Source organism: Schistocerca cancellata, chromosome 3, assembly GCF_023864275.1.
Source record: "Schistocerca cancellata isolate TAMUIC-IGC-003103 chromosome 3, iqSchCanc2.1, whole genome shotgun sequence".
Taxonomy (NCBI): domain Eukaryota; kingdom Metazoa; phylum Arthropoda; class Insecta; order Orthoptera; family Acrididae; genus Schistocerca; species Schistocerca cancellata.
Genome location: NC_064628.1, coordinates 705,583,009 through 705,605,729, shown reverse-complemented (window position 1 = coordinate 705,605,729; position 22,721 = coordinate 705,583,009). Strand labels below are relative to the sequence as shown.

General features: G+C 55.0%; 67 non-coding genes across 67 annotated transcripts; all 67 read left to right on the top strand.

Annotated features, from left to right (window-relative positions):
- The first annotated feature begins 413 nt into the window (after positions 1–413).
- On the top strand, positions 414–485 carry Trnah-gug (transfer RNA histidin (anticodon GUG)). The gene has a single exon. It is a non-coding gene; the product is annotated as a tRNA-His (tRNA).
- A 287-nt stretch (positions 486–772) lies between these two features.
- Positions 773–854, top strand: Trnal-aag (transfer RNA leucine (anticodon AAG)). Its single transcript has one exon. It is a non-coding gene; the product is annotated as a tRNA-Leu (tRNA).
- Positions 855–932: 78 nt separating this feature from the next.
- Positions 933–1,014, top strand: Trnal-cag (transfer RNA leucine (anticodon CAG)). The gene has a single exon. It is a non-coding gene; the product is annotated as a tRNA-Leu (tRNA).
- A 274-nt stretch (positions 1,015–1,288) lies between these two features.
- On the top strand, positions 1,289–1,360 carry Trnae-cuc (transfer RNA glutamic acid (anticodon CUC)). Its single transcript has one exon. It is a non-coding gene; the product is annotated as a tRNA-Glu (tRNA).
- Positions 1,361–1,742: 382 nt separating this feature from the next.
- On the top strand, positions 1,743–1,814 carry Trnah-gug (transfer RNA histidin (anticodon GUG)). The gene has a single exon. It is a non-coding gene; the product is annotated as a tRNA-His (tRNA).
- Positions 1,815–2,101: 287 nt separating this feature from the next.
- On the top strand, positions 2,102–2,183 carry Trnal-aag (transfer RNA leucine (anticodon AAG)). Its single transcript has one exon. It is a non-coding gene; the product is annotated as a tRNA-Leu (tRNA).
- A 78-nt stretch (positions 2,184–2,261) lies between these two features.
- On the top strand, positions 2,262–2,343 carry Trnal-cag (transfer RNA leucine (anticodon CAG)). The gene has a single exon. It is a non-coding gene; the product is annotated as a tRNA-Leu (tRNA).
- A 646-nt stretch (positions 2,344–2,989) lies between these two features.
- Positions 2,990–3,061, top strand: Trnah-gug (transfer RNA histidin (anticodon GUG)). Its single transcript has one exon. It is a non-coding gene; the product is annotated as a tRNA-His (tRNA).
- A 287-nt stretch (positions 3,062–3,348) lies between these two features.
- Positions 3,349–3,430, top strand: Trnal-aag (transfer RNA leucine (anticodon AAG)). Its single transcript has one exon. It is a non-coding gene; the product is annotated as a tRNA-Leu (tRNA).
- Positions 3,431–3,508: 78 nt separating this feature from the next.
- On the top strand, positions 3,509–3,590 carry Trnal-cag (transfer RNA leucine (anticodon CAG)). Its single transcript has one exon. It is a non-coding gene; the product is annotated as a tRNA-Leu (tRNA).
- A 274-nt stretch (positions 3,591–3,864) lies between these two features.
- Positions 3,865–3,936, top strand: Trnae-cuc (transfer RNA glutamic acid (anticodon CUC)). Its single transcript has one exon. It is a non-coding gene; the product is annotated as a tRNA-Glu (tRNA).
- A 382-nt stretch (positions 3,937–4,318) lies between these two features.
- On the top strand, positions 4,319–4,390 carry Trnah-gug (transfer RNA histidin (anticodon GUG)). The gene has a single exon. It is a non-coding gene; the product is annotated as a tRNA-His (tRNA).
- Positions 4,391–4,677: 287 nt separating this feature from the next.
- On the top strand, positions 4,678–4,759 carry Trnal-aag (transfer RNA leucine (anticodon AAG)). Its single transcript has one exon. It is a non-coding gene; the product is annotated as a tRNA-Leu (tRNA).
- Positions 4,760–4,837: 78 nt separating this feature from the next.
- On the top strand, positions 4,838–4,919 carry Trnal-cag (transfer RNA leucine (anticodon CAG)). The gene has a single exon. It is a non-coding gene; the product is annotated as a tRNA-Leu (tRNA).
- Positions 4,920–5,193: 274 nt separating this feature from the next.
- Trnae-cuc (transfer RNA glutamic acid (anticodon CUC)) lies at positions 5,194–5,265 on the top strand. Its single transcript has one exon. It is a non-coding gene; the product is annotated as a tRNA-Glu (tRNA).
- A 382-nt stretch (positions 5,266–5,647) lies between these two features.
- Trnah-gug (transfer RNA histidin (anticodon GUG)) lies at positions 5,648–5,719 on the top strand. Its single transcript has one exon. It is a non-coding gene; the product is annotated as a tRNA-His (tRNA).
- Positions 5,720–6,006: 287 nt separating this feature from the next.
- Trnal-aag (transfer RNA leucine (anticodon AAG)) lies at positions 6,007–6,088 on the top strand. The gene has a single exon. It is a non-coding gene; the product is annotated as a tRNA-Leu (tRNA).
- Positions 6,089–6,166: 78 nt separating this feature from the next.
- On the top strand, positions 6,167–6,248 carry Trnal-cag (transfer RNA leucine (anticodon CAG)). Its single transcript has one exon. It is a non-coding gene; the product is annotated as a tRNA-Leu (tRNA).
- Positions 6,249–6,522: 274 nt separating this feature from the next.
- Trnae-cuc (transfer RNA glutamic acid (anticodon CUC)) lies at positions 6,523–6,594 on the top strand. The gene has a single exon. It is a non-coding gene; the product is annotated as a tRNA-Glu (tRNA).
- Positions 6,595–6,976: 382 nt separating this feature from the next.
- Positions 6,977–7,048, top strand: Trnah-gug (transfer RNA histidin (anticodon GUG)). The gene has a single exon. It is a non-coding gene; the product is annotated as a tRNA-His (tRNA).
- A 287-nt stretch (positions 7,049–7,335) lies between these two features.
- Trnal-aag (transfer RNA leucine (anticodon AAG)) lies at positions 7,336–7,417 on the top strand. The gene has a single exon. It is a non-coding gene; the product is annotated as a tRNA-Leu (tRNA).
- A 78-nt stretch (positions 7,418–7,495) lies between these two features.
- Positions 7,496–7,577, top strand: Trnal-cag (transfer RNA leucine (anticodon CAG)). The gene has a single exon. It is a non-coding gene; the product is annotated as a tRNA-Leu (tRNA).
- Positions 7,578–7,851: 274 nt separating this feature from the next.
- On the top strand, positions 7,852–7,923 carry Trnae-cuc (transfer RNA glutamic acid (anticodon CUC)). The gene has a single exon. It is a non-coding gene; the product is annotated as a tRNA-Glu (tRNA).
- Positions 7,924–8,305: 382 nt separating this feature from the next.
- On the top strand, positions 8,306–8,377 carry Trnah-gug (transfer RNA histidin (anticodon GUG)). Its single transcript has one exon. It is a non-coding gene; the product is annotated as a tRNA-His (tRNA).
- Positions 8,378–8,664: 287 nt separating this feature from the next.
- Positions 8,665–8,746, top strand: Trnal-aag (transfer RNA leucine (anticodon AAG)). The gene has a single exon. It is a non-coding gene; the product is annotated as a tRNA-Leu (tRNA).
- Positions 8,747–8,824: 78 nt separating this feature from the next.
- Trnal-cag (transfer RNA leucine (anticodon CAG)) lies at positions 8,825–8,906 on the top strand. The gene has a single exon. It is a non-coding gene; the product is annotated as a tRNA-Leu (tRNA).
- A 274-nt stretch (positions 8,907–9,180) lies between these two features.
- Positions 9,181–9,252, top strand: Trnae-cuc (transfer RNA glutamic acid (anticodon CUC)). The gene has a single exon. It is a non-coding gene; the product is annotated as a tRNA-Glu (tRNA).
- A 382-nt stretch (positions 9,253–9,634) lies between these two features.
- On the top strand, positions 9,635–9,706 carry Trnah-gug (transfer RNA histidin (anticodon GUG)). Its single transcript has one exon. It is a non-coding gene; the product is annotated as a tRNA-His (tRNA).
- Positions 9,707–9,993: 287 nt separating this feature from the next.
- Positions 9,994–10,075, top strand: Trnal-aag (transfer RNA leucine (anticodon AAG)). The gene has a single exon. It is a non-coding gene; the product is annotated as a tRNA-Leu (tRNA).
- A 78-nt stretch (positions 10,076–10,153) lies between these two features.
- Trnal-cag (transfer RNA leucine (anticodon CAG)) lies at positions 10,154–10,235 on the top strand. Its single transcript has one exon. It is a non-coding gene; the product is annotated as a tRNA-Leu (tRNA).
- Positions 10,236–10,509: 274 nt separating this feature from the next.
- Positions 10,510–10,581, top strand: Trnae-cuc (transfer RNA glutamic acid (anticodon CUC)). The gene has a single exon. It is a non-coding gene; the product is annotated as a tRNA-Glu (tRNA).
- Positions 10,582–10,963: 382 nt separating this feature from the next.
- Positions 10,964–11,035, top strand: Trnah-gug (transfer RNA histidin (anticodon GUG)). Its single transcript has one exon. It is a non-coding gene; the product is annotated as a tRNA-His (tRNA).
- Positions 11,036–11,322: 287 nt separating this feature from the next.
- Positions 11,323–11,404, top strand: Trnal-aag (transfer RNA leucine (anticodon AAG)). Its single transcript has one exon. It is a non-coding gene; the product is annotated as a tRNA-Leu (tRNA).
- A 78-nt stretch (positions 11,405–11,482) lies between these two features.
- Trnal-cag (transfer RNA leucine (anticodon CAG)) lies at positions 11,483–11,564 on the top strand. The gene has a single exon. It is a non-coding gene; the product is annotated as a tRNA-Leu (tRNA).
- Positions 11,565–11,838: 274 nt separating this feature from the next.
- Positions 11,839–11,910, top strand: Trnae-cuc (transfer RNA glutamic acid (anticodon CUC)). The gene has a single exon. It is a non-coding gene; the product is annotated as a tRNA-Glu (tRNA).
- A 382-nt stretch (positions 11,911–12,292) lies between these two features.
- Positions 12,293–12,364, top strand: Trnah-gug (transfer RNA histidin (anticodon GUG)). Its single transcript has one exon. It is a non-coding gene; the product is annotated as a tRNA-His (tRNA).
- Positions 12,365–12,651: 287 nt separating this feature from the next.
- On the top strand, positions 12,652–12,733 carry Trnal-aag (transfer RNA leucine (anticodon AAG)). The gene has a single exon. It is a non-coding gene; the product is annotated as a tRNA-Leu (tRNA).
- A 78-nt stretch (positions 12,734–12,811) lies between these two features.
- Positions 12,812–12,893, top strand: Trnal-cag (transfer RNA leucine (anticodon CAG)). The gene has a single exon. It is a non-coding gene; the product is annotated as a tRNA-Leu (tRNA).
- Positions 12,894–13,167: 274 nt separating this feature from the next.
- Trnae-cuc (transfer RNA glutamic acid (anticodon CUC)) lies at positions 13,168–13,239 on the top strand. Its single transcript has one exon. It is a non-coding gene; the product is annotated as a tRNA-Glu (tRNA).
- A 382-nt stretch (positions 13,240–13,621) lies between these two features.
- Trnah-gug (transfer RNA histidin (anticodon GUG)) lies at positions 13,622–13,693 on the top strand. Its single transcript has one exon. It is a non-coding gene; the product is annotated as a tRNA-His (tRNA).
- A 287-nt stretch (positions 13,694–13,980) lies between these two features.
- Positions 13,981–14,062, top strand: Trnal-aag (transfer RNA leucine (anticodon AAG)). The gene has a single exon. It is a non-coding gene; the product is annotated as a tRNA-Leu (tRNA).
- A 78-nt stretch (positions 14,063–14,140) lies between these two features.
- Trnal-cag (transfer RNA leucine (anticodon CAG)) lies at positions 14,141–14,222 on the top strand. Its single transcript has one exon. It is a non-coding gene; the product is annotated as a tRNA-Leu (tRNA).
- Positions 14,223–14,496: 274 nt separating this feature from the next.
- Positions 14,497–14,568, top strand: Trnae-cuc (transfer RNA glutamic acid (anticodon CUC)). Its single transcript has one exon. It is a non-coding gene; the product is annotated as a tRNA-Glu (tRNA).
- A 382-nt stretch (positions 14,569–14,950) lies between these two features.
- Positions 14,951–15,022, top strand: Trnah-gug (transfer RNA histidin (anticodon GUG)). Its single transcript has one exon. It is a non-coding gene; the product is annotated as a tRNA-His (tRNA).
- Positions 15,023–15,309: 287 nt separating this feature from the next.
- On the top strand, positions 15,310–15,391 carry Trnal-aag (transfer RNA leucine (anticodon AAG)). The gene has a single exon. It is a non-coding gene; the product is annotated as a tRNA-Leu (tRNA).
- A 78-nt stretch (positions 15,392–15,469) lies between these two features.
- Trnal-cag (transfer RNA leucine (anticodon CAG)) lies at positions 15,470–15,551 on the top strand. Its single transcript has one exon. It is a non-coding gene; the product is annotated as a tRNA-Leu (tRNA).
- A 274-nt stretch (positions 15,552–15,825) lies between these two features.
- Positions 15,826–15,897, top strand: Trnae-cuc (transfer RNA glutamic acid (anticodon CUC)). Its single transcript has one exon. It is a non-coding gene; the product is annotated as a tRNA-Glu (tRNA).
- Positions 15,898–16,279: 382 nt separating this feature from the next.
- On the top strand, positions 16,280–16,351 carry Trnah-gug (transfer RNA histidin (anticodon GUG)). Its single transcript has one exon. It is a non-coding gene; the product is annotated as a tRNA-His (tRNA).
- A 287-nt stretch (positions 16,352–16,638) lies between these two features.
- On the top strand, positions 16,639–16,720 carry Trnal-aag (transfer RNA leucine (anticodon AAG)). Its single transcript has one exon. It is a non-coding gene; the product is annotated as a tRNA-Leu (tRNA).
- Positions 16,721–16,798: 78 nt separating this feature from the next.
- On the top strand, positions 16,799–16,880 carry Trnal-cag (transfer RNA leucine (anticodon CAG)). The gene has a single exon. It is a non-coding gene; the product is annotated as a tRNA-Leu (tRNA).
- Positions 16,881–17,154: 274 nt separating this feature from the next.
- Positions 17,155–17,226, top strand: Trnae-cuc (transfer RNA glutamic acid (anticodon CUC)). Its single transcript has one exon. It is a non-coding gene; the product is annotated as a tRNA-Glu (tRNA).
- A 382-nt stretch (positions 17,227–17,608) lies between these two features.
- On the top strand, positions 17,609–17,680 carry Trnah-gug (transfer RNA histidin (anticodon GUG)). Its single transcript has one exon. It is a non-coding gene; the product is annotated as a tRNA-His (tRNA).
- Positions 17,681–17,967: 287 nt separating this feature from the next.
- Positions 17,968–18,049, top strand: Trnal-aag (transfer RNA leucine (anticodon AAG)). The gene has a single exon. It is a non-coding gene; the product is annotated as a tRNA-Leu (tRNA).
- Positions 18,050–18,127: 78 nt separating this feature from the next.
- Positions 18,128–18,209, top strand: Trnal-cag (transfer RNA leucine (anticodon CAG)). The gene has a single exon. It is a non-coding gene; the product is annotated as a tRNA-Leu (tRNA).
- Positions 18,210–18,483: 274 nt separating this feature from the next.
- On the top strand, positions 18,484–18,555 carry Trnae-cuc (transfer RNA glutamic acid (anticodon CUC)). Its single transcript has one exon. It is a non-coding gene; the product is annotated as a tRNA-Glu (tRNA).
- A 382-nt stretch (positions 18,556–18,937) lies between these two features.
- Positions 18,938–19,009, top strand: Trnah-gug (transfer RNA histidin (anticodon GUG)). Its single transcript has one exon. It is a non-coding gene; the product is annotated as a tRNA-His (tRNA).
- A 287-nt stretch (positions 19,010–19,296) lies between these two features.
- Trnal-aag (transfer RNA leucine (anticodon AAG)) lies at positions 19,297–19,378 on the top strand. The gene has a single exon. It is a non-coding gene; the product is annotated as a tRNA-Leu (tRNA).
- Positions 19,379–19,456: 78 nt separating this feature from the next.
- Positions 19,457–19,538, top strand: Trnal-cag (transfer RNA leucine (anticodon CAG)). The gene has a single exon. It is a non-coding gene; the product is annotated as a tRNA-Leu (tRNA).
- Positions 19,539–19,812: 274 nt separating this feature from the next.
- Positions 19,813–19,884, top strand: Trnae-cuc (transfer RNA glutamic acid (anticodon CUC)). Its single transcript has one exon. It is a non-coding gene; the product is annotated as a tRNA-Glu (tRNA).
- A 382-nt stretch (positions 19,885–20,266) lies between these two features.
- On the top strand, positions 20,267–20,338 carry Trnah-gug (transfer RNA histidin (anticodon GUG)). Its single transcript has one exon. It is a non-coding gene; the product is annotated as a tRNA-His (tRNA).
- A 287-nt stretch (positions 20,339–20,625) lies between these two features.
- Positions 20,626–20,707, top strand: Trnal-aag (transfer RNA leucine (anticodon AAG)). The gene has a single exon. It is a non-coding gene; the product is annotated as a tRNA-Leu (tRNA).
- A 78-nt stretch (positions 20,708–20,785) lies between these two features.
- On the top strand, positions 20,786–20,867 carry Trnal-cag (transfer RNA leucine (anticodon CAG)). Its single transcript has one exon. It is a non-coding gene; the product is annotated as a tRNA-Leu (tRNA).
- A 274-nt stretch (positions 20,868–21,141) lies between these two features.
- Positions 21,142–21,213, top strand: Trnae-cuc (transfer RNA glutamic acid (anticodon CUC)). Its single transcript has one exon. It is a non-coding gene; the product is annotated as a tRNA-Glu (tRNA).
- Positions 21,214–21,595: 382 nt separating this feature from the next.
- Trnah-gug (transfer RNA histidin (anticodon GUG)) lies at positions 21,596–21,667 on the top strand. The gene has a single exon. It is a non-coding gene; the product is annotated as a tRNA-His (tRNA).
- Positions 21,668–21,954: 287 nt separating this feature from the next.
- On the top strand, positions 21,955–22,036 carry Trnal-aag (transfer RNA leucine (anticodon AAG)). Its single transcript has one exon. It is a non-coding gene; the product is annotated as a tRNA-Leu (tRNA).
- Positions 22,037–22,114: 78 nt separating this feature from the next.
- Trnal-cag (transfer RNA leucine (anticodon CAG)) lies at positions 22,115–22,196 on the top strand. The gene has a single exon. It is a non-coding gene; the product is annotated as a tRNA-Leu (tRNA).
- A 274-nt stretch (positions 22,197–22,470) lies between these two features.
- On the top strand, positions 22,471–22,542 carry Trnae-cuc (transfer RNA glutamic acid (anticodon CUC)). Its single transcript has one exon. It is a non-coding gene; the product is annotated as a tRNA-Glu (tRNA).
- Positions 22,543–22,721: the final 179 nt, after the last annotated feature.

Genomic DNA, 22,721 nt, shown 5'->3' with positions numbered 1-22,721 from the left:
TATAGATTGCTGTGTTCGCTGGAGGAGCCCTTGTGCCGTTGTCCGGTGTGGTCTAGTGGCTAGGATACGACTTAGCTCGACTGACGCTCCGCTGACGCTTGCAGAAAACTACGTTAAGTACGATTCGGCGTGACAAGTGACGGCGAGAGCGATGCGACATCTGTCCACCTCTTATCGAGGCACATACCTGTGGTCAACAGACCTGGAGGACTGCAAGCCATTGCCACGGGGGTTGAATGCAGCTAACCACACTGTTTGGAGTCCTAACAGCGCAGACACGTTCGTTTGCCAGTATACATATAATGGAGATCGCGTCTGACGCAGCTGTGGGGAGACGCAGTGGTGTGTGGGCCGAGCTTTGCTGTTCATCGCCACTTGCAGTCGCGAGAACTGCTGTCGCCGGTGCTTCCGTGGCCGTGATCGTCTAGTGGTTAGGACATTGCGTTGTGGCCGCAATAACCCAGGTTCGAATCCTGGTCACGGCAATTTTTAAGCTTTTGCCTTGCTGTCGCTGCAGTGACGATTGTGACTCAGTGTTTGAAATCACGGTGCCCTCTTGATTTTTCACTCATGTTCCGCAGGCTGCAGGTGGCACTACCAATTCATTATCAACACGTAATGCCGCCGCACCAGAGCGCGGGCAGCTGCCTGTGTAGTGAATCTCCATTCGAAGAAGGCATTTGTTTGAGGTGCAATGGATGAGCAGCCAGTCGCAGCAGAACAGGAAGCTGTGTCGTGGACTGTTTCTACAAAAGCGATGAACAGTGGCACAGGTAGCGTGGCCGAGCGGTCTAAGGCGCTGGTTTAAGGCACCAGTCTCTTCGGAGGCGTGGGTTCGAATCCCACCGCTGCCAATTTTTTCTCGTTTTTTGTGCCATTGCGGTGTTTTCTCGTGGGGTAGAACGCAGCTCCTCTGACCGCCGTGAGGCGTCGGTAGCGTGGCCGAGCGGCCTAAGGCGCTGGTTTCAGGCACCAGTCTCCTCGGAGGCATGGGTTCGAATCCCACCGCTGCCAATGTTTTCTGTCTCGAAAGCCGGAGCACTGACTACCCGCGACGAAAGAGCGCAGCAAGCCGTGAGCGTCTCTTTCTTAAATTGTCGCAGCACAGTGCGCGGTGCAACGACATGATTCACAGGGGCAGTTTGGTGTCATGATGGCTGGCGTTCGTCTCCACGAAATGTGTCCCGAGCATGCCGTTGTACAAAGTGGGAGCGTCTATTTTTACAGTTGTCGTTAAGTAGCGTGCGTATAGATTGCTGTGTTCGCTGGAGGAGCCCTTGTGCCGTTGTCCGGTGTGGTCTAGTGGCTAGGATACCTGGCTCTCACCCAGGAGGCCCGGGTTCGATTCCCGGTACCGGAAATGCGCATTTTGTTGCTCCTCTTATGCGACTTGGCCCGACTTAGCTCGACTGACGCTCCGCTGACGCTTGCAGAAAACTACGTTAAGTACGATTCGGCGTGACAAGTGACGGCGAGAGCGATGCGACATCTGTCCACCTCTTATCGAGGCACATACCTGTGGTCAACAGACCTGGAGGACTGCAAGCCATTGCCACGGGGGTTGAATGCAGCTAACCACACTGTTTGGTGTCCTAACAGCGCAGACACGTTCGTTTGCCAGTATACATATAATGGAGATCGCGTCTGACGCAGCTGTGGGGAGACGCAGTGGTGTGTGGGCCGAGCTTTGCTGTTCATCGCCACTTGCAGTCGCGAGAACTGCTGTCGCCGGTGCTTCCGTGGCCGTGATCGTCTAGTGGTTAGGACATTGCGTTGTGGCCGCAATAACCCAGGTTCGAATCCTGGTCACGGCAATTTTTAAGCTTTTGCCTTGCTGTCGCTGCAGTGACGATTGTGACTCAGTGTTTGAAATCACGGTGCCCTCTTGATTTTTCACTCATGTTCCGCAGGCTGCAGGTGGCACTACCAATTCATTATCAACACGTAATGCCGCCGCACCAGAGCGCGGGCAGCTGCCTGTGTAGTGAATCTCCATTCGAAGAAGGCATTTGTTTGAGGTGCAATGGATGAGCAGCCAGTCGCAGCAGAACAGGAAGCTGTGTCGTGGACTGTTTCTACAAAAGCGATGAACAGTGGCACAGGTAGCGTGGCCGAGCGGTCTAAGGCGCTGGTTTAAGGCACCAGTCTCTTCGGAGGCGTGGGTTCGAATCCCACCGCTGCCAATTTTTTCTCGTTTTTTGTGCCATTGCGGTGTTTTCTCGTGGGGTAGAACGCAGCTCCTCTGACCGCCGTGAGGCGTCGGTAGCGTGGCCGATTGGCCTAAGGCGCTGGTTTCAGGCACCAGTCTCCTCGGAGGCGTGGGTTCGAATCCCACCGCTGCCAATGTTTTCTGTCTCGAAAGCCGGAGCACTGACTACCCGCGACGAAACAGCGCAGCAAGCCGTGAGCGTCTCTTTCTTAAATTGTCGCAGCACAGTGCGCGGTGCAACGACATGATTCACAGGGGCAGTTTGGTGTCATGATGGCTGGCGTTCGTCTCCACGAAATGTGTCCCGAGCATGCCGTTGTACAAAGTGGGAGCGTCTATTTTTACAGTTGTCGTTAAGTAGCGTGCGTATAGATTGCTGTGTTCGCTGGAGGAGCCCTTGTGCCGTTGTCCGGTGTGGTCTAGTGGCTAGGATACGACTTAGCTCGACTGACGCTCCGCTGACGCTTGCAGAAAACTACGTTAAGTACGATTCGGCGTGACAAGTGACGGCGAGAGCGATGCGACATCTGTCCACCTCTTATCGAGGCACATACCTGTGGTCAACAGACCTGGAGGACTGCAAGCCATTGCCACGGGGGTTGAATGCAGCTAACCACACTGTTTGGAGTCCTAACAGCGCAGACACGTTCGTTTGCCAGTATACATATAATGGAGATCGCGTCTGACGCAGCTGTGGGGAGACGCAGTGGTGTGTGGGCCGAGCTTTGCTGTTCATCGCCACTTGCAGTCGCGAGAACTGCTGTCGCCGGTGCTTCCGTGGCCGTGATCGTCTAGTGGTTAGGACATTGCGTTGTGGCCGCAATAACCCAGGTTCGAATCCTGGTCACGGCAATTTTTAAGCTTTTGCCTTGCTGTCGCTGCAGTGACGATTGTGACTCAGTGTTTGAAATCACGGTGCCCTCTTGATTTTTCACTCATGTTCCGCAGGCTGCAGGTGGCACTACCAATTCATTATCAACACGTAATGCCGCCGCACCAGAGCGCGGGCAGCTGCCTGTGTAGTGAATCTCCATTCGAAGAAGGCATTTGTTTGAGGTGCAATGGATGAGCAGCCAGTCGCAGCAGAACAGGAAGCTGTGTCGTGGACTGTTTCTACAAAAGCGATGAACAGTGGCACAGGTAGCGTGGCCGAGCGGTCTAAGGCGCTGGTTTAAGGCACCAGTCTCTTCGGAGGCGTGGGTTCGAATCCCACCGCTGCCAATTTTTTCTCGTTTTTTGTGCCATTGCGGTGTTTTCTCGTGGGGTAGAACGCAGCTCCTCTGACCGCCGTGAGGCGTCGGTAGCGTGGCCGAGCGGCCTAAGGCGCTGGTTTCAGGCACCAGTCTCCTCGGAGGCATGGGTTCGAATCCCACCGCTGCCAATGTTTTCTGTCTCGAAAGCCGGAGCACTGACTACCCGCGACGAAAGAGCGCAGCAAGCCGTGAGCGTCTCTTTCTTAAATTGTCGCAGCACAGTGCGCGGTGCAACGACATGATTCACAGGGGCAGTTTGGTGTCATGATGGCTGGCGTTCGTCTCCACGAAATGTGTCCCGAGCATGCCGTTGTACAAAGTGGGAGCGTCTATTTTTACAGTTGTCGTTAAGTAGCGTGCGTATAGATTGCTGTGTTCGCTGGAGGAGCCCTTGTGCCGTTGTCCGGTGTGGTCTAGTGGCTAGGATACCTGGCTCTCACCCAGGAGGCCCGGGTTCGATTCCCGGTACCGGAAATGCGCATTTTGTTGCTCCTCTTATGCGACTTGGCCCGACTTAGCTCGACTGACGCTCCGCTGACGCTTGCAGAAATCTACGTTAAGTACGATTCGGCGTGACAAGTGACGGCGAGAGCGATGCGACATCTGTCCACCTCTTATCGAGGCACATACCTGTGGTCAACAGACCTGGAGGACTGCAAGCCATTGCCACGGGGGTTGAATGCAGCTAACCACACTGTTTGGTGTCCTAACAGCGCAGACACGTTCGTTTGCCAGTATACATATAATGGAGATCGCGTCTGACGCAGCTGTGGGGAGACGCAGTGGTGTGTGGGCCGAGCTTTGCTGTTCATCGCCACTTGCAGTCGCGAGAACTGCTGTCGCCGGTGCTTCCGTGGCCGTGATCGTCTAGTGGTTAGGACATTGCGTTGTGGCCGCAATAACCCAGGTTCGAATCCTGGTCACGGCAATTTTTAAGCTTTTGCCTTGCTGTCGCTGCAGTGACGATTGTGACTCAGTGTTTGAAATCACGGTGCCCTCTTGATTTTTCACTCATGTTCCGCAGGCTGCAGGTGGCACTACCAATTCATTATCAACACGTAATGCCGCCGCACCAGAGCGCGGGCAGCTGCCTGTGTAGTGAATCTCCATTCGAAGAAGGCATTTGTTTGAGGTGCAATGGATGAGCAGCCAGTCGCAGCAGAACAGGAAGCTGTGTCGTGGACTGTTTCTACAAAAGCGATGAACAGTGGCACAGGTAGCGTGGCCGAGCGGTCTAAGGCGCTGGTTTAAGGCACCAGTCTCTTCGGAGGCGTGGGTTCGAATCCCACCGCTGCCAATTTTTTCTCGTTTTTTGTGCCATTGCGGTGTTTTCTCGTGGGGTAGAACGCAGCTCCTCTGACCGCCGTGAGGCGTCGGTAGCGTGGCCGAGCGGCCTAAGGCGCTGGTTTCAGGCACCAGTCTCCTCGGAGGCGTGGGTTCGAATCCCACCGCTGCCAATGTTTTCTGTCTCGAAAGCCGGAGCACTGACTACCCGCGACGAAAGAGCGCAGCAAGCCGTGAGCGTCTCTTTCTTAAATTGTCGCAGCACAGTGCGCGGTGCAACGACATGATTCACAGGGGCAGTTTGGTGTCATGATGGCTGGCGTTCGTCTCCACGAAATGTGTCCCGAGCATGCCGTTGTACAAAGTGGGAGCGTCTATTTTTACAGTTGTCGTTAAGTAGCGTGCGTATAGATTGCTGTGTTCGCTGGAGGAGCCCTTGTGCCGTTGTCCGGTGTGGTCTAGTGGCTAGGATACCTGGCTCTCACCCAGGAGGCCCGGGTTCGATTCCCGGTACCGGAAATGCGCATTTTGTTGCTCCTCTTATGCGACTTGGCCCGACTTAGCTCGACTGACGCTCCGCTGACGCTTGCAGAAAACTACGTTAAGTACGATTCGGCGTGACAAGTGACGGCGAGAGCGATGCGACATCTGTCCACCTCTTATCGAGGCACATACCTGTGGTCAACAGACCTGGAGGACTGCAAGCCATTGCCACGGGGGTTGAATGCAGCTAACCACACTGTTTGGTGTCCTAACAGCGCAGACACGTTCGTTTGCCAGTATACATATAATGGAGATCGCGTCTGACGCAGCTGTGGGGAGACGCAGTGGTGTGTGGGCCGAGCTTTGCTGTTCATCGCCACTTGCAGTCGCGAGAACTGCTGTCGCCGGTGCTTCCGTGGCCGTGATCGTCTAGTGGTTAGGACATTGCGTTGTGGCCGCAATAACCCAGGTTCGAATCCTGGTCACGGCAATTTTTAAGCTTTTGCCTTGCTGTCGCTGCAGTGACGATTGTGACTCAGTGTTTGAAATCACGGTGCCCTCTTGATTTTTCACTCATGTTCCGCAGGCTGCAGGTGGCACTACCAATTCATTATCAACACGTAATGCCGCCGCACCAGAGCGCGGGCAGCTGCCTGTGTAGTGAATCTCCATTCGAAGAAGGCATTTGTTTGAGGTGCAATGGATGAGCAGCCAGTCGCAGCAGAACAGGAAGCTGTGTCGTGGACTGTTTCTACAAAAGCGATGAACAGTGGCACAGGTAGCGTGGCCGAGCGGTCTAAGGCGCTGGTTTAAGGCACCAGTCTCTTCGGAGGCGTGGGTTCGAATCCCACCGCTGCCAATTTTTTCTCGTTTTTTGTGCCATTGCGGTGTTTTCTCGTGGGGTAGAACGCAGCTCCTCTGACCGCCGTGAGGCGTCGGTAGCGTGGCCGAGCGGCCTAAGGCGCTGGTTTCAGGCACCAGTCTCCTCGGAGGCGTGGGTTCGAATCCCACCGCTGCCAATGTTTTCTGTCTCGAAAGCCGGAGCACTGACTACCCGCGACGAAAGAGCGCAGCAAGCCGTGAGCGTCTCTTTCTTAAATTGTCGCAGCACAGTGCGCGGTGCAACGACATGATTCACAGGGGCAGTTTGGTGTCATGATGGCTGGCGTTCGTCTCCACGAAATGTGTCCCGAGCATGCCGTTGTACAAAGTGGGAGCGTCTATTTTTACAGTTGTCGTTAAGTAGCGTGCGTATAGATTGCTGTGTTCGCTGGAGGAGCCCTTGTGCCGTTGTCCGGTGTGGTCTAGTGGCTAGGATACCTGGCTCTCACCCAGGAGGCCCGGGTTCGATTCCCGGTACCGGAAATGCGCATTTTGTTGCTCCTCTTATGCGACTTGGCCCGACTTAGCTCGACTGACGCTCCGCTGACGCTTGCAGAAAACTACGTTAAGTACGATTCGGCGTGACAAGTGACGGCGAGAGCGATGCGACATCTGTCCACCTCTTATCGAGGCACATACCTGTGGTCAACAGACCTGGAGGACTGCAAGCCATTGCCACGGGGGTTGAATGCAGCTAACCACACTGTTTGGTGTCCTAACAGCGCAGACACGTTCGTTTGCCAGTATACATATAATGGAGATCGCGTCTGACGCAGCTGTGGGGAGACGCAGTGGTGTGTGGGCCGAGCTTTGCTGTTCATCGCCACTTGCAGTCGCGAGAACTGCTGTCGCCGGTGCTTCCGTGGCCGTGATCGTCTAGTGGTTAGGACATTGCGTTGTGGCCGCAATAACCCAGGTTCGAATCCTGGTCACGGCAATTTTTAAGCTTTTGCCTTGCTGTCGCTGCAGTGACGATTGTGACTCAGTGTTTGAAATCACGGTGCCCTCTTGATTTTTCACTCATGTTCCGCAGGCTGCAGGTGGCACTACCAATTCATTATCAACACGTAATGCCGCCGCACCAGAGCGCGGGCAGCTGCCTGTGTAGTGAATCTCCATTCGAAGAAGGCATTTGTTTGAGGTGCAATGGATGAGCAGCCAGTCGCAGCAGAACAGGAAGCTGTGTCGTGGACTGTTTCTACAAAAGCGATGAACAGTGGCACAGGTAGCGTGGCCGAGCGGTCTAAGGCGCTGGTTTAAGGCACCAGTCTCTTCGGAGGCGTGGGTTCGAATCCCACCGCTGCCAATTTTTTCTCGTTTTTTGTGCCATTGCGGTGTTTTCTCGTGGGGTAGAACGCAGCTCCTCTGACCGCCGTGAGGCGTCGGTAGCGTGGCCGATTGGCCTAAGGCGCTGGTTTCAGGCACCAGTCTCCTCGGAGGCGTGGGTTCGAATCCCACCGCTGCCAATGTTTTCTGTCTCGAAAGCCGGAGCACTGACTACCCGCGACGAAACAGCGCAGCAAGCCGTGAGCGTCTCTTTCTTAAATTGTCGCAGCACAGTGCGCGGTGCAACGACATGATTCACAGGGGCAGTTTGGTGTCATGATGGCTGGCGTTCGTCTCCACGAAATGTGTCCCGAGCATGCCGTTGTACAAAGTGGGAGCGTCTATTTTTACAGTTGTCGTTAAGTAGCGTGCGTATAGATTGCTGTGTTCGCTGGAGGAGCCCTTGTGCCGTTGTCCGGTGTGGTCTAGTGGCTAGGATACCTGGCTCTCACCCAGGAGGCCCGGGTTCGATTCCCGGTACCGGAAATGCGCATTTTGTTGCTCCTCTTATGCGACTTGGCCCGACTTAGCTCGACTGACGCTCCGCTGACGCTTGCAGAAAACTACGTTAAGTACGATTCGGCGCGACAAGTGACGGCGAGAGCGATGCGACATCTGTCCACCTCTTATCGAGGCACATACCTGTGGTCAACAGACCTGGAGGACTGCAAGCCATTGCCACGGGGGTTGAATGCAGCTAACCACACTGTTTGGTGTCCTAACAGCGCAGACACGTTCGTTTGCCAGTATACATATAATGGAGATCGCGTCTGACGCAGCTGTGGGGAGACGCAGTGGTGTGTGGGCCGAGCTTTGCTGTTCATCGCCACTTGCAGTCGCGAGAACTGCTGTCGCCGGTGCTTCCGTGGCCGTGATCGTCTAGTGGTTAGGACATTGCGTTGTGGCCGCAATAACCCAGGTTCGAATCCTGGTCACGGCAATTTTTAAGCTTTTGCCTTGCTGTCGCTGCAGTGACGATTGTGACTCAGTGTTTGAAATCACGGTGCCCTCTTGATTTTTCACTCATGTTCCGCAGGCTGCAGGTGGCACTACCAATTCATTATCAACACGTAATGCCGCCGCACCAGAGCGCGGGCAGCTGCCTGTGTAGTGAATCTCCATTCGAAGAAGGCATTTGTTTGAGGTGCAATGGATGAGCAGCCAGTCGCAGCAGAACAGGAAGCTGTGTCGTGGACTGTTTCTACAAAAGCGATGAACAGTGGCACAGGTAGCGTGGCCGAGCGGTCTAAGGCGCTGGTTTAAGGCACCAGTCTCTTCGGAGGCGTGGGTTCGAATCCCACCGCTGCCAATTTTTTCTCGTTTTTTGTGCCATTGCGGTGTTTTCTCGTGGGGTAGAACGCAGCTCCTCTGACCGCCGTGAGGCGTCGGTAGCGTGGCCGAGCGGCCTAAGGCGCTGGTTTCAGGCACCAGTCTCCTCGGAGGCGTGGGTTCGAATCCCACCGCTGCCAATGTTTTCTGTCTCGAAAGCCGGAGCACTGACTACCCGCGACGAAAGAGCGCAGCAAGCCGTGAGCGTCTCTTTCTTAAATTGTCGCAGCACAGTGCGCGGTGCAACGACATGATTCACAGGGGCAGTTTGGTGTCATGATGGCTGGCGTTCGTCTCCACGAAATGTGTCCCGAGCATGCCGTTGTACAAAGTGGGAGCGTCTATTTTTACAGTTGTCGTTAAGTAGCGTGCGTATAGATTGCTGTGTTCGCTGGAGGAGCCCTTGTGCCGTTGTCCGGTGTGGTCTAGTGGCTAGGATACCTGGCTCTCACCCAGGAGGCCCGGGTTCGATTCCCGGTACCGGAAATGCGCATTTTGTTGCTCCTCTTATGCGACTTGGCCCGACTTAGCTCGACTGACGCTCCGCTGACGCTTGCAGAAAACTACGTTAAGTACGATTCGGCGTGACAAGTGACGGCGAGAGCGATGCGACATCTGTCCACCTCTTATCGAGGCACATACCTGTGGTCAACAGACCTGGAGGACTGCAAGCCATTGCCACGGGGGTTGAATGCAGCTAACCACACTGTTTGGTGTCCTAACAGCGCAGACACGTTCGTTTGCCAGTATACATATAATGGAGATCGCGTCTGACGCAGCTGTGGGGAGACGCAGTGGTGTGTGGGCCGAGCTTTGCTGTTCATCGCCACTTGCAGTCGCGAGAACTGCTGTCGCCGGTGCTTCCGTGGCCGTGATCGTCTAGTGGTTAGGACATTGCGTTGTGGCCGCAATAACCCAGGTTCGAATCCTGGTCACGGCAATTTTTAAGCTTTTGCCTTGCTGTCGCTGCAGTGACGATTGTGACTCAGTGTTTGAAATCACGGTGCCCTCTTGATTTTTCACTCATGTTCCGCAGGCTGCAGGTGGCACTACCAATTCATTATCAACACGTAATGCCGCCGCACCAGAGCGCGGGCAGCTGCCTGTGTAGTGAATCTCCATTCGAAGAAGGCATTTGTTTGAGGTGCAATGGATGAGCAGCCAGTCGCAGCAGAACAGGAAGCTGTGTCGTGGACTGTTTCTACAAAAGCGATGAACAGTGGCACAGGTAGCGTGGCCGAGCGGTCTAAGGCGCTGGTTTAAGGCACCAGTCTCTTCGGAGGCGTGGGTTCGAATCCCACCGCTGCCAATTTTTTCTCGTTTTTTGTGCCATTGCGGTGTTTTCTCGTGGGGTAGAACGCAGCTCCTCTGACCGCCGTGAGGCGTCGGTAGCGTGGCCGATTGGCCTAAGGCGCTGGTTTCAGGCACCAGTCTCCTCGGAGGCGTGGGTTCGAATCCCACCGCTGCCAATGTTTTCTGTCTCGAAAGCCGGAGCACTGACTACCCGCGACGAAAGAGCGCAGCAAGCCGTGAGCGTCTCTTTCTTAAATTGTCGCAGCACAGTGCGCGGTGCAACGACATGATTCACAGGGGCAGTTTGGTGTCATGATGGCTGGCGTTCGTCTCCACGAAATGTGTCCCGAGCATGCCGTTGTACAAAGTGGGAGCGTCTATTTTTACAGTTGTCGTTAAGTAGCGTGCGTATAGATTGCTGTGTTCGCTGGAGGAGCCCTTGTGCCGTTGTCCGGTGTGGTCTAGTGGCTAGGATACCTGGCTCTCACCCAGGAGGCCCGGGTTCGATTCCCGGTACCGGAAATGCGCATTTTGTTGCTCCTCTTATGCGACTTGGCCCGACTTAGCTCGACTGACGCTCCGCTGACGCTTGCAGAAAACTACGTTAAGTACGATTCGGCGTGACAAGTGACGGCGAGAGCGATGCGACATCTGTCCACCTCTTATCGAGGCACATACCTGTGGTCAACAGACCTGGAGGACTGCAAGCCATTGCCACGGGGGTTGAATGCAGCTAACCACACTGTTTGGTGTCCTAACAGCGCAGACACGTTCGTTTGCCAGTATACATATAATGGAGATCGCGTCTGACGCAGCTGTGGGGAGACGCAGTGGTGTGTGGGCCGAGCTTTGCTGTTCATCGCCACTTGCAGTCGCGAGAACTGCTGTCGCCGGTGCTTCCGTGGCCGTGATCGTCTAGTGGTTAGGACATTGCGTTGTGGCCGCAATAACCCAGGTTCGAATCCTGGTCACGGCAATTTTTAAGCTTTTGCCTTGCTGTCGCTGCAGTGACGATTGTGACTCAGTGTTTGAAATCACGGTGCCCTCTTGATTTTTCACTCATGTTCCGCAGGCTGCAGGTGGCACTACCAATTCATTATCAACACGTAATGCCGCCGCACCAGAGCGCGGGCAGCTGCCTGTGTAGTGAATCTCCATTCGAAGAAGGCATTTGTTTGAGGTGCAATGGATGAGCAGCCAGTCGCAGCAGAACAGGAAGCTGTGTCGTGGACTGTTTCTACAAAAGCGATGAACAGTGGCACAGGTAGCGTGGCCGAGCGGTCTAAGGCGCTGGTTTAAGGCACCAGTCTCTTCGGAGGCGTGGGTTCGAATCCCACCGCTGCCAATTTTTTCTCGTTTTTTGTGCCATTGCGGTGTTTTCTCGTGGGGTAGAACGCAGCTCCTCTGACCGCCGTGAGGCGTCGGTAGCGTGGCCGATTGGCCTAAGGCGCTGGTTTCAGGCACCAGTCTCCTCGGAGGCGTGGGTTCGAATCCCACCGCTGCCAATGTTTTCTGTCTCGAAAGCCGGAGCACTGACTACCCGCGACGAAAGAGCGCAGCAAGCCGTGAGCGTCTCTTTCTTAAATTGTCGCAGCACAGTGCGCGGTGCAACGACATGATTCACAGGGGCAGTTTGGTGTCATGATGGCTGGCGTTCGTCTCCACGAAATGTGTCCCGAGCATGCCGTTGTACAAAGTGGGAGCGTCTATTTTTACAGTTGTCGTTAAGTAGCGTGCGTATAGATTGCTGTGTTCGCTGGAGGAGCACTTGTGCCGTTGTCCGGTGTGGTCTAGTGGCTAGGATACCTGGCTCTCACCCAGGAGGCCCGGGTTCGATTCCCGGTACCGGAAATGCGCATTTTGTTGCTCCTCTTATGCGACTTGGCCCGACTTAGCTCGACTGACGCTCCGCTGACGCTTGCAGAAAACTACGTTAAGTACGATTCGGCGTGACAAGTGACGGCGAGAGCGATGCGACATCTGTCCACCTCTTATCGAGGCACATACCTGTGGTCAACAGACCTGGAGGACTGCAAGCCATTGCCACGGGGGTTGAATGCAGCTAACCACACTGTTTGGTGTCCTAACAGCGCAGACACGTTCGTTTGCCAGTATACATATAATGGAGATCGCGTCTGACGCAGCTGTGGGGAGACGCAGTGGTGTGTGGGCCGAGCTTTGCTGTTCATCGCCACTTGCAGTCGCGAGAACTGCTGTCGCCGGTGCTTCCGTGGCCGTGATCGTCTAGTGGTTAGGACATTGCGTTGTGGCCGCAATAACCCAGGTTCGAATCCTGGTCACGGCAATTTTTAAGCTTTTGCCTTGCTGTCGCTGCAGTGACGATTGTGACTCAGTGTTTGAAATCACGGTGCCCTCTTGATTTTTCACTCATGTTCCGCAGGCTGCAGGTGGCACTACCAATTCATTATCAACACGTAATGCCGCCGCACCAGAGCGCGGGCAGCTGCCTGTGTAGTGAATCTCCATTCGAAGAAGGCATTTGTTTGAGGTGCAATGGATGAGCAGCCAGTCGCAGCAGAACAGGAAGCTGTGTCGTGGACTGTTTCTACAAAAGCGATGAACAGTGGCACAGGTAGCGTGGCCGAGCGGTCTAAGGCGCTGGTTTAAGGCACCAGTCTCTTCGGAGGCGTGGGTTCGAATCCCACCGCTGCCAATTTTTTCTCGTTTTTTGTGCCATTGCGGTGTTTTCTCGTGGGGTAGAACGCAGCTCCTCTGACCGCCGTGAGGCGTCGGTAGCGTGGCCGAGCGGCCTAAGGCGCTGGTTTCAGGCACCAGTCTCCTCGGAGGCGTGGGTTCGAATCCCACCGCTGCCAATGTTTTCTGTCTCGAAAGCCGGAGCACTGACTACCCGCGACGAAAGAGCGCAGCAAGCCGTGAGCGTCTCTTTCTTAAATTGTCGCAGCACAGTGCGCGGTGCAACGACATGATTCACAGGGGCAGTTTGGTGTCATGATGGCTGGCGTTCGTCTCCACGAAATGTGTCCCGAGCATGCCGTTGTACAAAGTGGGAGCGTCTATTTTTACAGTTGTCGTTAAGTAGCGTGCGTATAGATTGCTGTGTTCGCTGGAGGAGCCCTTGTGCCGTTGTCCGGTGTGGTCTAGTGGCTAGGATACCTGGCTCTCACCCAGGAGGCCCGGGTTCGATTCCCGGTACCGGAAATGCGCATTTTGTTGCTCCTCTTATGCGACTTGGCCCGACTTAGCTCGACTGACGCTCCGCTGACGCTTGCAGAAAACTACGTTAAGTACGATTCGGCGTGACAAGTGACGGCGAGAGCGATGCGACATCTGTCCACCTCTTATCGAGGCACATACCTGTGGTCAACAGACCTGGAGGACTGCAAGCCATTGCCACGGGGGTTGAATGCAGCTAACCACACTGTTTGGTGTCCTAACAGCGCAGACACGTTCGTTTGCCAGTATACATATAATGGAGATCGCGTCTGACGCAGCTGTGGGGAGACGCAGTGGTGTGTGGGCCGAGCTTTGCTGTTCATCGCCACTTGCAGTCGCGAGAACTGCTGTCGCCGGTGCTTCCGTGGCCGTGATCGTCTAGTGGTTAGGACATTGCGTTGTGGCCGCAATAACCCAGGTTCGAATCCTGGTCACGGCAATTTTTAAGCTTTTGCCTTGCTGTCGCTGCAGTGACGATTGTGACTCAGTGTTTGAAATCACGGTGCCCTCTTGATTTTTCACTCATGTTCCGCAGGCTGCAGGTGGCACTACCAATTCATTATCAACACGTAATGCCGCCGCACCAGAGCGCGGGCAGCTGCCTGTGTAGTGAATCTCCATTCGAAGAAGGCATTTGTTTGAGGTGCAATGGATGAGCAGCCAGTCGCAGCAGAACAGGAAGCTGTGTCGTGGACTGTTTCTACAAAAGCGATGAACAGTGGCACAGGTAGCGTGGCCGAGCGGTCTAAGGCGCTGGTTTAAGGCACCAGTCTCTTCGGAGGCGTGGGTTCGAATCCCACCGCTGCCAATTTTTTCTCGTTTTTTGTGCCATTGCGGTGTTTTCTCGTGGGGTAGAACGCAGCTCCTCTGACCGCCGTGAGGCGTCGGTAGCGTGGCCGAGCGGCCTAAGGCGCTGGTTTCAGGCACCAGTCTCCTCGGAGGCGTGGGTTCGAATCCCACCGCTGCCAATGTTTTCTGTCTCGAAAGCCGGAGCACTGACTACCCGCGACGAAAGAGCGCAGCAAGCCGTGAGCGTCTCTTTCTTAAATTGTCGCAGCACAGTGCGCGGTGCAACGACATGATTCACAGGGGCAGTTTGGTGTCATGATGGCTGGCGTTCGTCTCCACGAAATGTGTCCCGAGCATGCCGTTGTACAAAGTGGGAGCGTCTATTTTTACAGTTGTCGTTAAGTAGCGTGCGTATAGATTGCTGTGTTCGCTGGAGGAGCCCTTGTGCCGTTGTCCGGTGTGGTCTAGTGGCTAGGATACCTGGCTCTCACCCAGGAGGCCCGGGTTCGATTCCCGGTACCGGAAATGCGCATTTTGTTGCTCCTCTTATGCGACTTGGCCCGACTTAGCTCGACTGACGCTCCGCTGACGCTTGCAGAAAACTACGTTAAGTACGATTCGGCGTGACAAGTGACGGCGAGAGCGATGCGACATCTGTCCACCTCTTATCGAGGCACATACCTGTGGTCAACAGACCTGGAGGACTGCAAGCCATTGCCACGGGGGTTGAATGCAGCTAACCACACTGTTTGGTGTCCTAACAGCGCAGACACGTTCGTTTGCCAGTATACATATAATGGAGATCGCGTCTGACGCAGCTGTGGGGAGACGCAGTGGTGTGTGGGCCGAGCTTTGCTGTTCATCGCCACTTGCAGTCGCGAGAACTGCTGTCGCCGGTGCTTCCGTGGCCGTGATCGTCTAGTGGTTAGGACATTGCGTTGTGGCCGCAATAACCCAGGTTCGAATCCTGGTCACGGCAATTTTTAAGCTTTTGCCTTGCTGTCGCTGCAGTGACGATTGTGACTCAGTGTTTGAAATCACGGTGCCCTCTTGATTTTTCACTCATGTTCCGCAGGCTGCAGGTGGCACTACCAATTCATTATCAACACGTAATGCCGCCGCACCAGAGCGCGGGCAGCTGCCTGTGTAGTGAATCTCCATTCGAAGAAGGCATTTGTTTGAGGTGCAATGGATGAGCAGCCAGTCGCAGCAGAACAGGAAGCTGTGTCGTGGACTGTTTCTACAAAAGCGATGAACAGTGGCACAGGTAGCGTGGCCGAGCGGTCTAAGGCGCTGGTTTAAGGCACCAGTCTCTTCGGAGGCGTGGGTTCGAATCCCACCGCTGCCAATTTTTTCTCGTTTTTTGTGCCATTGCGGTGTTTTCTCGTGGGGTAGAACGCAGCTCCTCTGACCGCCGTGAGGCGTCGGTAGCGTGGCCGAGCGGCCTAAGGCGCTGGTTTCAGGCACCAGTCTCCTCGGAGGCGTGGGTTCGAATCCCACCGCTGCCAATGTTTTCTGTCTCGAAAGCCGGAGCACTGACTACCCGCGACGAAAGAGCGCAGCAAGCCGTGAGCGTCTCTTTCTTAAATTGTCGCAGCACAGTGCGCGGTGCAACGACATGATTCACAGGGGCAGTTTGGTGTCATGATGGCTGGCGTTCGTCTCCACGAAATGTGTCCCGAGCATGCCGTTGTACAAAGTGGGAGCGTCTATTTTTACAGTTGTCGTTAAGTAGCGTGCGTATAGATTGCTGTGTTCGCTGGAGGAGCCCTTGTGCCGTTGTCCGGTGTGGTCTAGTGGCTAGGATACCTGGCTCTCACCCAGGAGGCCCGGGTTCGATTCCCGGTACCGGAAATGCGCATTTTGTTGCTCCTCTTATGCGACTTGGCCCGACTTAGCTCGACTGACGCTCCGCTGACGCTTGCAGAAAACTACGTTAAGTACGATTCGGCGCGACAAGTGACGGCGAGAGCGATGCGACATCTGTCCACCTCTTATCGAGGCACATACCTGTGGTCAACAGACCTGGAGGACTGCAAGCCATTGCCACGGGGGTTGAATGCAGCTAACCACACTGTTTGGTGTCCTAACAGCGCAGACACGTTCGTTTGCCAGTATACATATAATGGAGATCGCGTCTGACGCAGCTGTGGGGAGACGCAGTGGTGTGTGGGCCGAGCTTTGCTGTTCATCGCCACTTGCAGTCGCGAGAACTGCTGTCGCCGGTGCTTCCGTGGCCGTGATCGTCTAGTGGTTAGGACATTGCGTTGTGGCCGCAATAACCCAGGTTCGAATCCTGGTCACGGCAATTTTTAAGCTTTTGCCTTGCTGTCGCTGCAGTGACGATTGTGACTCAGTGTTTGAAATCACGGTGCCCTCTTGATTTTTCACTCATGTTCCGCAGGCTGCAGGTGGCACTACCAATTCATTATCAACACGTAATGCCGCCGCACCAGAGCGCGGGCAGCTGCCTGTGTAGTGAATCTCCATTCGAAGAAGGCATTTGTTTGAGGTGCAATGGATGAGCAGCCAGTCGCAGCAGAACAGGAAGCTGTGTCGTGGACTGTTTCTACAAAAGCGATGAACAGTGGCACAGGTAGCGTGGCCGAGCGGTCTAAGGCGCTGGTTTAAGGCACCAGTCTCTTCGGAGGCGTGGGTTCGAATCCCACCGCTGCCAATTTTTTCTCGTTTTTTGTGCCATTGCGGTGTTTTCTCGTGGGGTAGAACGCAGCTCCTCTGACCGCCGTGAGGCGTCGGTAGCGTGGCCGATTGGCCTAAGGCGCTGGTTTCAGGCACCAGTCTCCTCGGAGGCGTGGGTTCGAATCCCACCGCTGCCAATGTTTTCTGTCTCGAAAGCCGGAGCACTGACTACCCGCGACGAAAGAGCGCAGCAAGCCGTGAGCGTCTCTTTCTTAAATTGTCGCAGCACAGTGCGCGGTGCAACGACATGATTCACAGGGGCAGTTTGGTGTCATGATGGCTGGCGTTCGTCTCCACGAAATGTGTCCCGAGCATGCCGTTGTACAAAGTGGGAGCGTCTATTTTTACAGTTGTCGTTAAGTAGCGTGCGTATAGATTGCTGTGTTCGCTGGAGGAGCCCTTGTGCCGTTGTCCGGTGTGGTCTAGTGGCTAGGATACCTGGCTCTCACCCAGGAGGCCCGGGTTCGATTCCCGGTACCGGAAATGCGCATTTTGTTGCTCCTCTTATGCGACTTGGCCCGACTTAGCTCGACTGACGCTCCGCTGACGCTTGCAGAAAACTACGTTAAGTACGATTCGGCGCGACAAGTGACGGCGAGAGCGATGCGACATCTGTCCACCTCTTATCGAGGCACATACCTGTGGTCAACAGACCTGGAGGACTGCAAGCCATTGCCACGGGGGTTGAATGCAGCTAACCACACTGTTTGGTGTCCTAACAGCGCAGACACGTTCGTTTGCCAGTATACATATAATGGAGATCGCGTCTGACGCAGCTGTGGGGAGACGCAGTGGTGTGTGGGCCGAGCTTTGCTGTTCATCGCCACTTGCAGTCGCGAGAACTGCTGTCGCCGGTGCTTCCGTGGCCGTGATCGTCTAGTGGTTAGGACATTGCGTTGTGGCCGCAATAACCCAGGTTCGAATCCTGGTCACGGCAATTTTTAAGCTTTTGCCTTGCTGTCGCTGCAGTGACGATTGTGACTCAGTGTTTGAAATCACGGTGCCCTCTTGATTTTTCACTCATGTTCCGCAGGCTGCAGGTGGCACTACCAATTCATTATCAACACGTAATGCCGCCGCACCAGAGCGCGGGCAGCTGCCTGTGTAGTGAATCTCCATTCGAAGAAGGCATTTGTTTGAGGTGCAATGGATGAGCAGCCAGTCGCAGCAGAACAGGAAGCTGTGTCGTGGACTGTTTCTACAAAAGCGATGAACAGTGGCACAGGTAGCGTGGCCGAGCGGTCTAAGGCGCTGGTTTAAGGCACCAGTCTCTTCGGAGGCGTGGGTTCGAATCCCACCGCTGCCAATTTTTTCTCGTTTTTTGTGCCATTGCGGTGTTTTCTCGTGGGGTAGAACGCAGCTCCTCTGACCGCCGTGAGGCGTCGGTAGCGTGGCCGAGCGGCCTAAGGCGCTGGTTTCAGGCACCAGTCTCCTCGGAGGCGTGGGTTCGAATCCCACCGCTGCCAATGTTTTCTGTCTCGAAAGCCGGAGCACTGACTACCCGCGACGAAAGAGCGCAGCAAGCCGTGAGCGTCTCTTTCTTAAATTGTCGCAGCACAGTGCGCGGTGCAACGACATGATTCACAGGGGCAGTTTGGTGTCATGATGGCTGGCGTTCGTCTCCACGAAATGAGTCCCGAGCATGCCGTTGTACAAAGTGGGAGCGTCTATTTTTACAGTTGTCGTTAAGTAGCGTGCGTATAGATTGCTGTGTTCGCTGGAGGAGCCCTTGTGCCGTTGTCCGGTGTGGTCTAGTGGCTAGGATACCTGGCTCTCACCCAGGAGGCCCGGGTTCGATTCCCGGTACCGGAAATGCGCATTTTGTTGCTCCTCTTATGCGACTTGGCCCGACTTAGCTCGACTGACGCTCCGCTGACGCTTGCAGAAAACTACGTTAAGTACGATTCGGCGCGACAAGTGACGGCGAGAGCGATGCGACATCTGTCCACCTCTTATCGAGGCACATACCTGTGGTCAACAGACCTGGAGGACTGCAAGCCATTGCCACGGGGGTTGAATGCAGCTAACCACACTGTTTGGTGTCCTAACAGCGCAGACACGTTCGTTTGCCAGTATACATATAATGGAGATCGCGTCTGACGCAGCTGTGGGGAGACGCAGTGGTGTGTGGGCCGAGCTTTGCTGTTCATCGCCACTTGCAGTCGCGAGAACTGCTGTCGCCGGTGCTTCCGTGGCCGTGATCGTCTAGTGGTTAGGACATTGCGTTGTGGCCGCAATAACCCAGGTTCGAATCCTGGTCACGGCAATTTTTAAGCTTTTGCCTTGCTGTCGCTGCAGTGACGATTGTGACTCAGTGTTTGAAATCACGGTGCCCTCTTGATTTTTCACTCATGTTCCGCAGGCTGCAGGTGGCACTACCAATTCATTATCAACACGTAATGCCGCCGCACCAGAGCGCGGGCAGCTGCCTGTGTAGTGAATCTCCATTCGAAGAAGGCATTTGTTTGAGGTGCAATGGATGAGCAGCCAGTCGCAGCAGAACAGGAAGCTGTGTCGTGGACTGTTTCTACAAAAGCGATGAACAGTGGCACAGGTAGCGTGGCCGAGCGGTCTAAGGCGCTGGTTTAAGGCACCAGTCTCTTCGGAGGCGTGGGTTCGAATCCCACCGCTGCCAATTTTTTCTCGTTTTTTGTGCCATTGCGGTGTTTTCTCGTGGGGTAGAACGCAGCTCCTCTGACCGCCGTGAGGCGTCGGTAGCGTGGCCGAGCGGCCTAAGGCGCTGGTTTCAGGCACCAGTCTCCTCGGAGGCGTGGGTTCGAATCCCACCGCTGCCAATGTTTTCTGTCTCGAAAGCCGGAGCACTGACTACCCGCGACGAAAGAGCGCAGCAAGCCGTGAGCGTCTCTTTCTTAAATTGTCGCAGCACAGTGCGCGGTGCAACGACATGATTCACAGGGGCAGTTTGGTGTCATGATGGCTGGCGTTCGTCTCCACGAAATGTGTCCCGAGCATGCCGTTGTACAAAGTGGGAGCGTCTATTTTTACAGTTGTCGTTAAGTAGCGTGCGTATAGATTGCTGTGTTCGCTGGAGGAGCCCTTGTGCCGTTGTCCGGTGTGGTCTAGTGGCTAGGATACCTGGCTCTCACCCAGGAGGCCCGGGTTCGATTCCCGGTACCGGAAATGCGCATTTTGTTGCTCCTCTTATGCGACTTGGCCCGACTTAGCTCGACTGACGCTCCGCTGACGCTTGCAGAAAACTACGTTAAGTACGATTCGGCGCGACAAGTGACGGCGAGAGCGATGCGACATCTGTCCACCTCTTATCGAGGCACATACCTGTGGTCAACAGACCTGGAGGACTGCAAGCCATTGCCACGGGGGTTGAATGCAGCTAACCACACTGTTTGGTGTCCTAACAGCGCAGACACGTTCGTTTGCCAGTATACATATAATGGAGATCGCGTCTGACGCAGCTGTGGGGAGACGCAGTGGTGTGTGGGCCGAGCTTTGCTGTTCATCGCCACTTGCAGTCGCGAGAACTGCTGTCGCCGGTGCTTCCGTGGCCGTGATCGTCTAGTGGTTAGGACATTGCGTTGTGGCCGCAATAACCCAGGTTCGAATCCTGGTCACGGCAATTTTTAAGCTTTTGCCTTGCTGTCGCTGCAGTGACGATTGTGACTCAGTGTTTGAAATCACGGTGCCCTCTTGATTTTTCACTCATGTTCCGCAGGCTGCAGGTGGCACTACCAATTCATTATCAACACGTAATGCCGCCGCACCAGAGCGCGGGCAGCTGCCTGTGTAGTGAATCTCCATTCGAAGAAGGCATTTGTTTGAGGTGCAATGGATGAGCAGCCAGTCGCAGCAGAACAGGAAGCTGTGTCGTGGACTGTTTCTACAAAAGCGATGAACAGTGGCACAGGTAGCGTGGCCGAGCGGTCTAAGGCGCTGGTTTAAGGCACCAGTCTCTTCGGAGGCGTGGGTTCGAATCCCACCGCTGCCAATTTTTTCTCGTTTTTTGTGCCATTGCGGTGTTTTCTCGTGGGGTAGAACGCAGCTCCTCTGACCGCCGTGAGGCGTCGGTAGCGTGGCCGAGCGGCCTAAGGCGCTGGTTTCAGGCACCAGTCTCCTCGGAGGCGTGGGTTCGAATCCCACCGCTGCCAATGTTTTCTGTCTCGAAAGCCGGAGCACTGACTACCCGCGACGAAAGAGCGCAGCAAGCCGTGAGCGTCTCTTTCTTAAATTGTCGCAGCACAGTGCGCGGTGCAACGACATGATTCACAGGGGCAGTTTGGTGTCATGATGTCTGGCGTTCGTCTCCACGAAATGTGTCCCGAGCATGCCGTTGTACAAAGTGGGAGCGTCTATTTTTACAGTTGTCGTTAAGTAGCGTGCGTATAGATTGCTGTGTTCGCTGGAGGAGCCCTTGTGCCGTTGTCCGGTGTGGTCTAGTGGCTAGGATACCTGGCTCTCACCCAGGAGGCCCGGGTTCGATTCCCGGTACCGGAAATGCGCATTTTGTTGCTCCTCTTATGCGACTTGGCCCGACTTAGCTCGACTGACGCTCCGCTGACGCTTGCAGAAAACTACGTTAAGTACGATTCGGCGCGACAAGTGACGGCGAGAGCGATGCGACATCTGTCCACCTCTTATCGAGGCACATACCTGTGGTCAACAGACCTGGAGGACTGCAAGCCATTGCCACGGGGGTTGAATGCAGCTAACCACACTGTTTGGTGTCCTAACAGCGCAGACACGTTCGTTTGCCAGTATACATATAATGGAGATCGCGTCTGACGCAGCTGTGGGGAGACGCAGTGGTGTGTGGGCCGAGCTTTGCTGTTCATCGCCACTTGCAGTCGCGAGAACTGCTGTCGCCGGTGCTTCCGTGGCCGTGATCGTCTAGTGGTTAGGACATTGCGTTGTGGCCGCAATAACCCAGGTTCGAATCCTGGTCACGGCAATTTTTAAGCTTTTGCCTTGCTGTCGCTGCAGTGACGATTGTGACTCAGTGTTTGAAATCACGGTGCCCTCTTGATTTTTCACTCATGTTCCGCAGGCTGCAGGTGGCACTACCAATTCATTATCAACACGTAATGCCGCCGCACCAGAGCGCGGGCAGCTGCCTGTGTAGTGAATCTCCATTCGAAGAAGGCATTTGTTTGAGGTGCAATGGATGAGCAGCCAGTCGCAGCAGAACAGGAAGCTGTGTCGTGGACTGTTTCTACAAAAGCGATGAACAGTGGCACAGGTAGCGTGGCCGAGCGGTCTAAGGCGCTGGTTTAAGGCACCAGTCTCTTCGGAGGCGTGGGTTCGAATCCCACCGCTGCCAATTTTTTCTCGTTTTTTGTGCCATTGCGGTGTTTTCTCGTGGGGTAGAACGCAGCTCCTCTGACCGCCGTGAGGCGTCGGTAGCGTGGCCGATTGGCCTAAGGCGCTGGTTTCAGGCACCAGTCTCCTCGGAGGCGTGGGTTCGAATCCCACCGCTGCCAATGTTTTCTGTCTCGAAAGCCGGAGCACTGACTACCCGCGACGAAACAGCGCAGCAAGCCGTGAGCGTCTCTTTCTTAAATTGTCGCAGCACAGTGCGCGGTGCAACGACATGATTCACAGGGGCAGTTTGGTGTCATGATGGCTGGCGTTCGTCTCCACGAAATGTGTCCCGAGCATGCCGTTGTACAAAGTGGGAGCGTCTATTTTTACAGTTGTCGTTAAGTAGCGTGCGTATAGATTGCTGTGTTCGCTGGAGGAGCCCTTGTGCCGTTGTCCGGTGTGGTCTAGTGGCTAGGATACCTGGCTCTCACCCAGGAGGCCCGGGTTCGATTCCCGGTACCGGAAATGCGCATTTTGTTGCTCCTCTTATGCGACTTGGCCCGACTTAGCTCGACTGACGCTCCGCTGACGCTTGCAGAAAACTACGTTAAGTACGATTCGGCGCGACAAGTGACGGCGAGAGCGATGCGACATCTGTCCACCTCTTATCGAGGCACATACCTGTGGTCAACAGACCTGGAGGA